The sequence below is a fragment of the Lutra lutra genome, chromosome 4, assembly GCF_902655055.1.
Source record: "Lutra lutra chromosome 4, mLutLut1.2, whole genome shotgun sequence".
NCBI classification, from domain to species: domain Eukaryota; kingdom Metazoa; phylum Chordata; class Mammalia; order Carnivora; family Mustelidae; genus Lutra; species Lutra lutra.
The window spans coordinates 14,049,081-14,063,689 of NC_062281.1; the positions used below are offsets into that span (position 1 = coordinate 14,049,081).

Consider the following 14,609-nt stretch of genomic DNA (forward strand, 5'->3'; position numbering starts at 1 on the left):
TGGGAAGTGTTAAGAGTTGCTCCAAGGGGCGCCTGGGTGGCTCAGTGGGTTAAGCCGCTGCCTTCGGCTCAGGTCATGATCTCAGGGTCCTGGGATCAAGCCCGCGTCAGGCTCTCTGCTCGGCAGGGAGCCTGCTTCCTCCTCTCTCTCTGCCTGCCTCTCTGCCTGCTTGTGATCTCTCTCTGTCAAATAAATAAATAAAATCTTTAAAAAAAAAAAAAAGAGTTGCTCCAAGATCTTAAAGCAGTATAGAGAAGTGGCAATTGTACAGGATATGGCCACAAACCTGTTATATCCTGTCTCTGCTACTCAGTACTTAATCACCGAACATCAGGAAATATTTGACCCTGTTAAGGACTCGAATGTCTCATCTGTAAAATGGAGATAGTATGTATACCCCATATTACTGGAAAAGGTTAAATGAGATGATCTGTTATGATTGGCATGTCAGGTTATTTTGATAAACAACGGTTTTTGACAATTAGTAGGTGAGGTTCCTGCACCTGCTTCCCAACTTACTTCTGGAAGGAATATTTTGACCAAAAGCCAGTCTCTGCCACTTGTATAAATACTCATCATCAAATAGGCCCCAAACAGCCCTATAGCCACTGGCTGGGTAGATCTTTTCAGATATGAAGGGTGATGTGGTTTCCTAGTCTCTGTTTTTCCCCCACTAGAATGTTAATTCATGAAAACAGATGTTTTTGTGTATTTTATTTACTACTGTATCCCCAATACTGAGAATAATGTCAGACACATAATAAATGCCCAATAATATTGGGTTAAAACGAATGAACCAATTAGTGAATGAGTGAACTTACCACCTTTAGGGTACAGAATAAAGTTACCATAATACATTTATGTGCATGTATATACTGATAAGTGTTAAAGTAAATTCCAGATAGAATAGCATGGAAGGCACCCTGGCATATTTGTGTGCTTGTCTTCTGCACCCTCCTAATGCAAATCCACTGAGTGTCTCATCCTCTATAATTTCTAGTGTAGAGCTTAAATAAATAGATGCCAGTTATATAAATCAGCTGGAATAGGCATCTTATGCATTTCTTTTCCTCATCCATAATTGGAGATAATAATTCCTATCCCATTTACTTTCTTGGGCTGTTGTGCATTCAAAACACAATGAATGTGACAAAAATGTACAAGATAGTTTAACAGAAGATTGTATTTGCAAAATGTGAGCCATGAAATGCCTGCATCAGAATCTTCTAGATTGTTTTGAAGATGTTGAGTCCTGGGACCTGTTTCTAGATTTTTCTAAATCATAATATGCAAATATACCTGGAAATCTGCATTTTAATGAAATCACCAGGTGATTATTTTCCACTCTTTTATTTTTTTAAGATTCTATTTTTATTTTTATGTTCATGTTGTTTATCCTTACATGCTTTGTAAACACAATTAGATGTCCAGGATGGCCTTAAATGATGAGAAGAAAGGTGGTAGTGATGGTGAGTGTGAAAAAGTGAACCACAACAGTGACCAAGAGCTCTGGTGGGGGAAGGAAAGGACATGCACTTCTTGTTCATCTGTTATAACCCTGGCACCCAGTATAGTGACTGTCCTATAATCAGTGTTCCATAAATGACTGTTGAATGACTGGCATTAGTGGTGCAATTCTGGCTTGTGATCTCTCTCTCTGATGCCCAACACAAAGGGAGGTGACACTTGCTCTTGAGACGAAAGATACAGGTCGAGCATGTGAAACTTGGTCTTGTCAAAAGGAAGAGGATTTCCTTCTTGCACTTTTTCCTTCGCATTTAAACAATGTCCACAACCTGGAAAAATATATATAAACATAGAGGCTGTGTTTGCACACCCAGCTCTGGGTTGGTAATGACCACATTTCCTGCCTTAAGTTGCCAAGTTGTCTTTGTCCTCTGAATGCAATTCATTTACCCAGAGCTTAAGAGGGGCCCAGGGGCCTCGCCCTATATTGTTGGTCTTTGCCTGTCTCCTTCCAGTCTTTTCCTATAGCAGTTCAGAAGAGGCAATGAGGAGTTCCTTGAAATTGTGCATAAAGTTGATTGCTTGAAGAGGTAGCTTATTACCTAAAGTTAGGTTTGATTTCTTTTCATCACCCCATAAAGGAATCAAGTGATTCAAGAAACTTATGGTTTACAAAAGAAAGGCAGGAGGAGCAGGGAAAGGAAACAGCTATGAATGTGTTGATTATTATGAAGATGTTCCAAGCCCCCCTGTCAACCCAAACCACACACACACACCACACACACACACACACACACACGTTTCTGTCTGTCAACATCCAGTGTGTAGCAGCTGGAAGCATCCTTGGGCTTGGCTTTAGGTAAAGTTCTAACTCATTACCTAAATGAGAAGCCTGTGAAGCCACCTGCTCTTTGTGCTAAGTCTTCCCCAGCAGACAGCAGTGGCCAGAGGGCAGAGAGGAGATTGAGAAAAAAGGGGATACATCCTGGGCTGGAGGGGGAAACAGATCTCTTGACTGCTACGACCACCTGCCGACCCCACTGTTTTCTGTTGGTTCAGATCAGCTGTTTCCTATGTTTCTATGTAAACAAACTGGGAAGTCAAGTGTTCCCAAATGGAGGAGAGAACTTGTACTGAACACCCCCAGCACTGAAATCCTTGCTGTTGTGTGTAACTTGCCAGTCACTCCTATCCTGTGTTGTGGGAAGCTGGGTAGGCGTGGCTCAGTTCTCATCCTCATGGTCCATGGATGTCAAAGTCCTCCCTTCACTTTTTGCTAATGCCCCACGGCTTACTCTTTCATGAACACCCTCCACCTGAGACTTCTCTCTGTTTTGCCCTAAGTCAGAGAAATTCTATGAATTAGCCTTTATGTGTTTACATAAAAAAAAAAGTACTATATCTTTTTTCTGGTGATTTGGAAGTTCTGGGGTAGTTTACACTACTGACCTTGCTGCCTTCTGCCAATCCCCTGACCTTTCCTGTCCCATCCAAACTTCTCCCCCCACCTTTTTTTTAAAATTTCTTTTCAGCGTAACAGTATTCATTGTTTTTGCCACCACACCCAGTGCTCCATGCAATCTGTGCCCTCTCTAGTACCCATCACCTGGTTCCCCCAACTCCCACCCCCAGCCCCTTCAAAACCCTCAGATTGTTTTTCAGAGTCCATAGTCTCTCATGGTTCATCCCTTCCAATTTTCCTCAACTCCTTCTCCTCTCCATCTCCCCTTGTCCTCCATGCTATTTGTTATGCTCCACAAATAAGTGAAACCATATGATAATTCACTCTCTCTGCTTGACTTAATTTCACTCAGCATAATCTCTTCCCAGTCCCGTCCACGTTGCTACAAAAATTGGGTATTCATCCTTTCTGATGGAGGCATAATGCTCCATAGTGTATATGGACCACATCTTCCTTATCCATTCATCCACTGAAGGGCATCTTGGTTCTTTCCACAGTTTGGCGACCGTGGCCATTGCTGCTATAAACATTGGGGTACAGATGGCCCTTCTTTTCACTACATCTGTATCTTTGGGGTAAATACCCAGTAGTGCAATTGCAGGGTCATAGGGACGCTCTATTTTTAATTCCTTAAGGAATCTCCACACTGTTTTCCAAAGTGGCTGCACCAACTTGCATTCCCACCAACAGTGTAAGAAGGTTCCCCATTCTCCACATCCCTCCAACACATGTTGTTTCCTGTCTTGCTAATTTTGGCCATTCTAACTGGTGTAAGGTGGTATCTCAAGTAGTTTTAATTGGAATCTTCCCTGATGGCTAATGATGATGAACATTTTTTCATGTGTCTGACAGCCATTTGTATGTCTTCATTGGAGAAGTGTCTGTTCATATCTTCTGCCCATTTTTTTTATATGATTGTCTGTTTGTGTGTGTTGAGTTTGAGGAGTTCTTTATAGATCCTGGATATCAACCTTTGTCTGTACTGTCATTTGCAAATATCTTCTCCCATTCAGTGGGTTGCCTCTTTGTTTGGTGACTGTTTCCTTTGCTGTGCAGAAGCTTTTGATCTTGATGAAGTCCCAAAAGTTCATTTCATTTTGTTTCCTTGCCTCTGGAGACATATCTTGAAAGAAGTTGCTGTGGCTGATATCAAAGAGCTTACTGCCTATGTTCTCCTCTAGGATTCTGATGGATTCCTGCCTCACGTTGAGGTCTTTTATCCATTTCGAGTTTATCTTTGTGTACTGTGTAAGAGAATGGTCGAGTTTCATTCTTCTACATATAGCTGTCCAGTTTTCTCAGCACCATTTATTGAAGAGACTGTCTTTTTTCCATTCTATATTTTTTCCTGTTTTGTCGAAGATTATTTGCCCATAGAGTTGAGGGTCCATATCTGGGCTCTCTACTCTGTTCCACTGGTCTATGTGTCTGTTTTTATGCCAGTACCATGCTGTCTTGGTGATCACAGCTTTGTAGTAAAGCTTGAAATCAGGTAAAATGCTTCAAAGTATAGGGATAGAGGGAACATTCCAGAACTTAATAAAATATATCTATGAAAGGACCCACAGCAAATGTCATCCTCAATGGGAAAAAGCTCACAGCCTTCCCGTTGAAATCAGGAACACGACAAGGATGCCCACTCTCACCACTCTTGTTCAACATAGTATTAGAAGTCCGAGCAACAGCAATCAGACAACAAAGAGAAATAAAAGGTATCCAAATTGGCAATGAAGAAGTCAAACTCTCTCTCTTCGCAGATGACATGATTCTTTATATGGAAAACCCAAAAGACTCCACCCCCAAACTACTAGAACTCATACAGCAATTCAGCAATGTGGCAGGATACAAAGTCAATGTACAGAAATCAGTGGCTTTCTTATACACTAACAATGAAATACAGAAAGGGAAATTAGAGAATCGATTCCATTTACTATAGCACCAAGAACCATAAGATACCTGGGAATAAACCTAACCAAAGAGGTAAAGGAACTGTACTCAAGTAACTACAGAACACTCATGAAAGAAATTGAAGAAGACACAAAAAGATGGAAGATCATTCCATGCTCTTGGATCAGAAGAATAAACATTGTTAAAAATGTCTATACTGCCTAGAGAAATCTATACTTTTAATGCCATTCCGATCAAAATTCCACTGGTATTTTTCAAAAAGCTGGAGCAAATAATCCAAAAATTTGTATGGAATCAGAAGAGACCCCCAATTGCTAGGAAACGTTGAAAAACAAAATAAAACTGGGGGCATCACGTTACCTGATTTCAAGCTTTACTACAAAGCTGTGATCACCATCCAAACTTCTTTGTTCCTTTGTTCCTTCCATGATTCGGCCCATTGGCACCAAGTCTTCTCTTTCTGTAAGGTGAAGAAGGAACTTAGCTATCCACACCTCCTGCCATCACACAATCCCGTGGATGTCCAGAGAAGAAACACTCTAGTGTGAATACTTCACCCACCTCCTCAGAAGGCTGCCTTGCTTACCATAAATAACCCACTTTTTGTTATGATTTCTTGTTTGTTGTCTAACTCTTATAACAATGCTGAAAATGAGATGGAGAAATAGAATCAGAGGTATGGAGGTACTTGTCCTAATGCATGCTGTTGAGAAGTAATGGAACTAGGACTGAATTCATGTTTCCTGCTCTTGAAGCCCATGTTGCTTCCACTCAACCACATGACATTCAGCACAAAGTTGAGGAGGAAGCCAAGGAGATGATGGGAGAGCTTTACCACAGATAAAAATTATGGTTCCTATTGTTGGCAGGACTTAACACCATTGACTAACAGACAGTGAGCAATGCAAGCAGATTTTTATAAAGAAGAGATTTGTAAGATAGTTCCCTCCCTGTGCACTCATTTCTTAGTCTCTTTCTGCTGCTATAAGAGATTACCACCCAATTTTGTGGCCTGAAACAATAACAAAAACATTTATTATCTGATAATTCTGGGTTTTGGACTTCCAAATGGGTTTCACTGGGCTAAAATCAATGTATTAGAATAACGGTGTTCCTTCTGCAGGATCTTCAGGAGAATCTGCTTTCTTGCCTTTTCCAGCTTTAGCAGCTGCCTAAAATCCTTGGCTCCATGATCTTCCCTTTTCAATGTCAGCAGTTCCATCACTCCAACCTCTGATTCTGTTGCTGTATCTCCTCCCCTGACTCTGACTCTACTAATCTCCCTATTAGAAGGGCGTTTATTGTGATTGTGATGGGTGCGTCTGGATAATCCAGAATCATCTCTTCATCTCAAAGTCCTTAAATGCATTTGAAAAGTCTTTTTACTATCCAGGTCCTGGAATTCAAGATGTAGACATTTTGGGGAGAGGATATTGTTCTGCCTATAGTACCTTCATTCATGGTATATTTATTTCTTAGTTCAAACTCTGTTTCTTAAGAACCGACTATGTAGCAGGCAGTATGATAGGAACTCGGTATATAGAAATAAAACTTTCTCAAGGAGCTTACTTAAGGAAACAGACATAAAAACTAGTCATTAGACAGCTGTGTGCTAAGTGTGGTGAAAGAGATAAGTGCAGGGGGCTCTGGGACCAGAGGGAGAGACTAACACTCCATTTTCAGTGTTGCAGTTCATCTACAGTTCTCCTGGAAAATGGGATACCTGGAAAGTCTTTTAAGAAAATAGATCAAGAGTAGGAGACACTCAAACCTGGCAGGTAGTGAGTATTATGTGTAGTTTTTTCTACATGCAGAGGGACAGAGAGTTCACCTAGAGGAAAAGTGCAGTACTGGGGGGATAGGGAAGGACAGTCATAGCTGCATGCAGATATCTATAGGGGCATCAGAAAACCGGATGGGAAGGCTGCAGGGTCAGAACCAGCTCATGGTATGGAAGAGCACCTATTGTAAAATCATACATAATGGGTAGGCTGATGCTGTTGAAATGCTATGACCTATCATTGGAGCTGGTCTGTACTCTTGGGCTGAGGAGCTTCAGATGGAAAGGTCATTTAGTCAAGTTTTGGAGAAACTTGTGCTTGTGGGAGTTAATATGGAAAAAGGAGATGAATACTGGAAGAAGACTTTTGTAAAAGCCTTAAGAGTTAGGAAAGAAGTGGGAAAATGCTATAGCTCATAAAATTAAAAAAAAATTACAGTTAGTCAAATCACTGTCTGTGTATCTATATATCTATATCTATATTTGTCTGGCCATACTGAGGATAGTTTGATTTTCATAACTTAGGTATCAATTCCATTATATTCCACAAACATTTATTAAGCATCTACCATGAACTGACCACTATATTTAGAACTAAGAACACAAAAGTAAGAAGATATAATCTCTATCCTCCAGGATCTCATAAAAACAGTATCAACAATCCTAAAACAAGAATATGAATGATGTTTTACGAAAGCCTTTTAATAAAATTGTGCACAAATGCCTGCATATGAATGTGTAACAGCATTATGTGTTTGCTCTCAGGGCACTGTCCATATTTCTCTCTAATACTTTCATGTAGCAAACATTCCTTAGGTGGCAGCCATTTGTCCAGGCTCTGGAGATATGAGCAAGATAGAGGTCTTATTTACATGTTGCTTACTTTCCAATCATAAAGTACACCATATAGGCCAGGAAGACAAAAAACAAGATAATCATAGATATACATTATGAAGGAAGTAAGTGATGATGTTAGGGGCATTTCTGGGAGACCAAAATCAGATTAAGTGATTAGGATTTTTTTTTTTTCATTTCTGTTAAATAGAAGCCTAAAGGAGATGCTATTGCAGAGTAAGGGTCTTCTGGGGACTGTACTGATGGAACTAGAGGCATTTGAGGGATGACAGCAATCTACTTGCAGAAGCTACCTGCTGGTGCCACATGATTCCCTGAGTTGTGCTTCTTTCACAAGGACAGGTGAGAAGCAAGGTGGTGACTGTATACTCTTACTGTCTAGCCTTCTAACCTTACATGAGCCAAGCAGATGAGGTACAACTTTAAATCATTTGCAGTGTATTATTTTGCTTTTGCTATATAACAATTTACCACAAATGTCGTAGTTTAAAATGACATCAATTTATTATATCACGGTTTTGTAGCTAAAAATTCAGGCTAGAGTTCAACCACATTCTCTGGTGGCTGTATCACAAAAATGAAATCCAGGTACCAGCTGGGGCTGTGATCTCCTCTGGAGCAAGGGACTCACTCAGGCTTGTATGGGTATTATCAGAATTGAGTCCTTGTGGTATAAGACCAAGACCCCCATTCTTCTGCTGTCCAGTGACTGTTTCCAGTTTTTCAAGACCACTTCGGATCCTTGCCATATGGAATCTTCCACAGAACTTCCCACACTTCAGCCCTTTTTAATTTCTGGAAGAACTCAGTCCTTTGTAAGAGCTTCCTGATTAGGTCAGGGCCTCCTGGATAATCTTCTTTTTTGGTTAACTCCAAGTCAACTGATTAGTTACCTAATCACAAGAGTGGTACCCCATGGTACACATGATTCTGCTTATACCTAGGGGTGGGAGATTATAAAGGGACTGCACATAATGGGGCAGAAATCTTGGGAGAATATTAGGATTCCATTTACCACAACAAGTGAATATCCAGACTGACCTGAAATACTAACATGACATTTATCTGGCTGGTGAGATCTAGTTTTTTATCTCAATCTTTCTCAAGGTGAAGCTATTCATGGCACAAACTGCCTACTTTCATCAGTTGCACTAGCCAAATACACTAATAAAGACTAACATCGAGTGCTTATCATATACCAGAAATCATCTTAAGAGTCTTAAATATATATTAACTCATCTAATCTTTACAAAAACCCTATTAAGTACCATATATCTCTCCATTTTACAGATGAGAAAACCGAGAAAGTCATTTGAGGAGAGATGAATAATTTGTCCAAGTTCACATAATTAGTAAATGGCAGAAGCAGTTTAGAATTCAGGCAAATAACTCTGTAGCATATTGTCATGATATGTTAGATCCCTCAATGTCTCTCTCTGGTCTCAGAAAAATTGCATCATCTCAAATTTTACTGATACCTACCCAACTGGCATTTCTAGTAACTCATTGGCTCTACTAACAAGTTATTGATGATTTCACTGACCTAAGATAGCCCAAACAAGATGAAGAGGTTTGAGTAGCAAACCTTGGTCTTTCTGTGTATGGGAAAAAGATAATTTCCTTGGATTTTCATGAATGAATCATATTTTAATATATCAACTTCCAGTCCCTTGAGGGTTCCTCAAATACTTCAGCAACTTTCACTAACAGTAAATGAAGTTTTTATTTATTTTTAAAAATATTTTATTTAGTTATTTGTCAAAGGAAGAGAGAGAGAGAGAGATACAGTGACCACAAACAGGGAGAGTGGCAGGCAGAAGAAGAAGGCTCCCTATTGAGCAATATTCCCTCCAACCCAGTACTCTGGGATCATGACCTGAGCTGAAGGCAGAGGTTAGCCCATGAGTCACCCAGGAGTCCCACAAATGAAGTTTTAAAAAATTCTCCTTTACTTAAATATATTAGATGAGAGAGCAAGAAACAAAAAAATTATACAAGGTTCATACCGATGACCAAAAATAAATTCCTTTTAACCAGAAAGTATGAGGTATTTCTAGCTAGTACTATTTACATTCCATCAAACAGAAGGATAAAAGGTTTTTCTAGTGAGTTGAGTTCCAAACTTAATCATGTACCATTTCTATAAATGGTTCTTAGACTTCAGAAAGGGGTCATGCAATGATTCATCTTTAGATAAGAGACAGAAGGAAATGATGTTCTTTCAAGTTTTGGTCTAGAATCTGTTTATCTAACCACTAGATTGTTTTTTTTCACTCACTGAAAGAGAAAGTCAGTGTGGCTTGTGGAATTAGCTCCTCTATGTAGGTAACTTCATTTAAATGAAAGAGGCAATGAGTCATTAATTATAAATTCATGGTCAGATTCTTCTCTCTCTGACTTGTGAACTTTGCCAGGTTTTCTGACCTTTATAGACTGTGATATTTTACCAGTCTACTATGGCACAATGGCCTACAAGTGCCTTTCATATTGTGCTACCAAATTTTGATCTGAATGTTGCATTTCTTTAGTTCATCAGAAGGATATATCTTGTAATGGTGATGGTCTTCAAGAGAACACTGTGTGCCACCTGCTGAAAAGGAAAGATGAATGGCATAATATAAGCCAGATCCCAAAGGGGAAGTGCATTTTTTATCAGAACATACCAGAAATTTCTCTGACAAGCTTATAAAAAGCATGATCAGGGTAGCAAACATGATTTCTATGGACTTTGTGAAACATGGTTATATTATATGAGTTATTGTGGTATAATCATTAGTGACTTTCTTACTGTTATTTTTGTATACTCTATTATTGTGATTTCCCTAAATAAATCTTTTGTAATATTTAAGCAGTAACTACTCATTCTGCCTAATTTTCTGAAGCTTGTTTTAAAAAAGAAAAAAAGCTTGTACCATGTTTTAATTTCTTCAAGTGTGCTGTCATTATTTTTAGTATTCTTCTTTGAATTGGTTTGTCCATCTGTAAAGAGGTTTGGACTGGAGAGTAGAGTCCTTTGACAGAGCTTTATGGAAATTCTGGGAGTAGGCAGTGAGTTCTGCTCCAGTTTTCCTATCCATACTTCAACTAGAGGAGTAAGGCTTTATCTTTTCTATATTGTTGAGTTTTGGAGTCTTTTACCTTGTTTTCACTTTCAAGTAACAGAAAATCCTACTCAAACTGGTTTAAGCACAACGGATAATTTATTTATTTACATAACTAAGAAGTCCAGGGACAACTGGCTTCAGGTACACCTTGTTCCACAGGTTAATTACGTTTACTTTAGGGGCTCATTTCTTCGTATTTCTCAGATCTGCTTCCTGTGCCAGCATTGGCCTCAGGTTGCAAATGTTAATGGCAGCCCCAATGGACTGGATCAGGGCCAATCACCACAGTATAAATGGAGTCAGGGTATTTTCTGAAAGAAAATTTAGGTATATTTTGTCAAGAAAGAGGCAAAACAGTAATAACAGGAGCAGTAGACTCCTACCTCACGGTCCATTTAAGATACTGTCTGAAAAAGGATTTCCATTGTTAAAAACAAGTTTGAAAACTCTAGGGAAAAAAAGCCATTCGTAAGACCTTCCCAGCTGTACAATTTCTCTGATTCTACTTTCCTCTCATTTGGCTCAGTGTCAAACTCTCCAGAATGTTCTAGATCCACAGCTGATCTCATTAAAGCTCAGAATGGATTAATAACTCAAAGCAGAAGGCATTGAGTATTACAAATAATGTCTCATATATTCTTGGCAGAAGCCCTGGTAGTGTATCCCATAATTTGCATTAACCCAGAGGCCAATGTGTAATTATTTAAAGGAGATTTTTCTTTTTAAAAGAGGAGTGATTCCCTGAGGGTTGGTACTTATAACTGATTGCCATTTGGTGAGTGGAGTCAGTTCTTCCCTTTAGTCAAAATTTGTTACAGGTATCACTGAAGGAAAAGAAAATCTTCAACTTACAAAGGGATTAGGAGTTCTGAGCATTCTGTGCATCCAAGTCTGGCTCTTGGAATGAGCTCCCTCCCTGCCTGCTCCAGGATTCTCTGATGCCATCCCTGCCATTATGACATCAAGTAGGGTTGAAGAACAAATCCTATACTTGAGAGCTTGGAGACCCATGTCCAGGGTCAAGCACTGTGAAGTCAAACATCTGAGCCACAAATAAGGCAACTAATAAATATACACCAGGCATAATGGTACAGTAAAGAGAGCCTGGTCAGGGAGTCAGGGGTGTTACCTATAAGAAGTCTCACAGATTCACTGTCCTAGACCTTTTCTTCATGGTATTCTCTTTGTATGGAATGCTTTCCTCTCTGTTCATCCTCAATGCCCATTTCAGAAGTCCTCTCTTCCAATAGGTCACCTTCCATCAGCTGGAATTACTGTTCTAGAGATCTCTCTAGTAATTCTGAGGGCAGCACTTACCACTCACAATGGCTTCCCTCACTGGGACAAATTGTTAACCCTCAATTTTCTCATCTATAAAATGGTGATAGTAATCCTTCATTGGAGTGACTGAAGGGATAAATGAGCAAAGCTTTGAAAGTGCTTCATCAGTGTTCGTCATTCAGTAAATATTCAATACATCAAGGTTGTAAATAGAAGCCCTATAAAAAGGTTAAAATTGAAGATAAGGATGGGTGAAGTCTTGACTCAGCTTTTGAAGCAGCCACATACATAACTGTTACTGCAGTACTTAGTACTTCAGTAAACCACCAGTTTCAACTACAGTAAACCACCTGGTGTTAACATGGCCTTGCAGATAGATTACAACATTTTCCAGGCCTGCTCAGTAACTGCTGAGTATCTTCATTGATCATGTGGAATCTTTGCTTTGAAAAATGGGATCCCATTGAGAGGAAGCACATCATCTCTTCTTTGAATGTACTGAAGTGGGATTTGGATGGTCATCACCCAGGGATATGCTAGAGACAATCTCTGTGTTGTGGCAGTGTTATGGTAATGTCACACTAGATGTGACATATAAGAAGGTCTCTTTAAAATTTATTATTCTAAGCCCCTGAATGAGTTTTTTTTTTCTTTTTTTTTAATTTATTTAATAAACATATATTTTTATCCCCAGGGGTACAGGTCTGCGAATCACCAGGTTTACACACTTCACAGCACTCACCATAGTTTCTTTTTTTTCTTAATGCATCTCATTTTTCTATACTTAGATGAGTTACTTAATCCCCTTGTATAGTTACTTAACCCCTTGTATAGGTGGGAAAATAAATTCTAGTCTCCAGTTTATTTTCCCACTAAGAGATGATAACACATAAGGCAATAATGGAAGATTTGTTTTATAAAATCCTTGGAAGCAAGATTGAATATATATCTCAGATTTGACTCTAGAATATAAATGATTCATATGCCTAAGCAGTACATATATTCCAAATATATCTGCACTTTCTCCATAAAATGCCAAACTCTTATAGGGACTACATTGAATCATTTTAGCCTTTTCTGAGTAGGATCACAGTATGATAGTCAAAAATGAACACTAAGAACAGAATTCTGTTCTTTTTTTCTTTTTTCCCCTCTTTTCACAACCAGGATGGAAGCTGGTGATTGAAAGGAAATTTATACAAAATTTGGAATACTGTCTCAGATATTCAGCTGTGCTGCTTTCCCCTTAATTACAGAACATTCAACAGCATTAGTTCTCTGATGATGCAAGTTCCCACTTGTAGAGGGGGCGGGCTTATTGCTACCTGTTTCAACACATTTGCTCCTTCCCATCTCCGACTATGGTACCTAAGCAGAAACAAAGACTAATGACTGTGCTTGTCTTTTTGGCAGTTTTATGGATCAGATCTAAAGTTAATGTACTATCCTTTCCTGACCAGTGTCAGAAGCCAGAATCCCAGGCTTGCAATACTTCAGTTCTTTAGGAGTGAAGTCTATTTGGGCTCTGCTTAAACTAGGAAGGGATAGAACAGGGAGGCAAAGAGGTCAGGGTTTAAATCATTGCTCTGTGTTTCTTAGGTCTTTGACTATGCATGACTCAGTTTTCAGTGAGAAAATGAGACTCAGTATCTCAGTTTTCTCATCTGTAGGAAGGGCATAATCATACAGACCTCCTGCAGTGTTTGTAATATTCAAATACAATCATTATTTAAAAGTCTTTGTTATATGGTAGGCACTCAGTAACCATCAGCTTCCTTTCCTGTTTGCTTCCTCATTCCAAGTTTAATCTGTTGATAGGAGGGGGAATAATCAGCCACAGATATGTGAATAGTAGCCTGACTCTAATATAATTGTATAGGTACAGAGCCAACCCAGGACAAAACTGGGCACCATTGACAGTTGTCTTCAGGTTGGTCACTCCCATTCATCTACCCTTTGATTCTATTATGATGTCTGCTCTGGTCTTTCTCTAGGGCACTTGGATTCCTTTATGTGTTTTTCTCCTTCCCTTTGTCAATCAATGTCTAGAAAATATCCAATAAGCTCATGCCAAACTAAGCTACAAAGGACTGGTAAGTTTCAATATATTTTGGGGGATAGAGATTTAATCCAAACTAATGATCTTCCTGTTGTGGAATATTGGGTAATAGCCAGGTCAATAGTTGATTTCCACATCTGCATTTCTTATTTATTCAGCAAACATGCACAAAACTCCCCCTCAGTGCCAGGTTGTGGAGGTTTGAAAAGGTCACTGCCCTCAATGGTCTCCCAGTCTTGTCAGGTGCAGCAATTTAAATATAAATAATAATAGCAAACATTCATAGAACAATGGCTATGTTACAAGTAGTTTCTGTGTGCTTTAAGTATATTAATTTATTTATTGTTTGCACCAACCCTATTAGTTAGTTATTATTATCAGCTATGGCTTGAGGTAAGGAAGCTGAGGCTCAGAGAAGTTAAATATCCTACCCAAAGTCATACAGATATCAATGTGGTTCAGCCCCAGAGCTTTTGTTCTTTATTACTCATTGTGTCACTATACTCAAGACAGTGTGATGACAACTTCTAGGATTCTGTTGTTAGGAAGTTGTCAGTCATGGCAACACTATGGATAGTTTATAAGAGAAAGTAACAAGAACAGGATAAATTATAAATATCTATCAATAGTAGAATACTTAATTTCATTATCTTATGTCTATATATGTCTATACAATGAAGTACTTACAGCCAA

The 14,609-nt window shown here is 39.0% G+C and overlaps 1 long non-coding RNA gene across 1 annotated transcript in view; it reads right to left on the reverse strand.

Moving 5' to 3' along the window:
• Window positions 1–228: 228 nt before the first annotated feature.
• LOC125098126 (uncharacterized) overlaps window positions 229–14,609 on the reverse strand; it is a 280,918-nt gene continuing 266,537 nt past the window's right edge. Inside the window, exon 6 of the long non-coding RNA XR_007126726.1 lies at window positions 229–1,796. This is a non-coding gene — a long non-coding RNA (uncharacterized LOC125098126). The remainder of the gene's footprint in view (window positions 1,797–14,609) is intronic.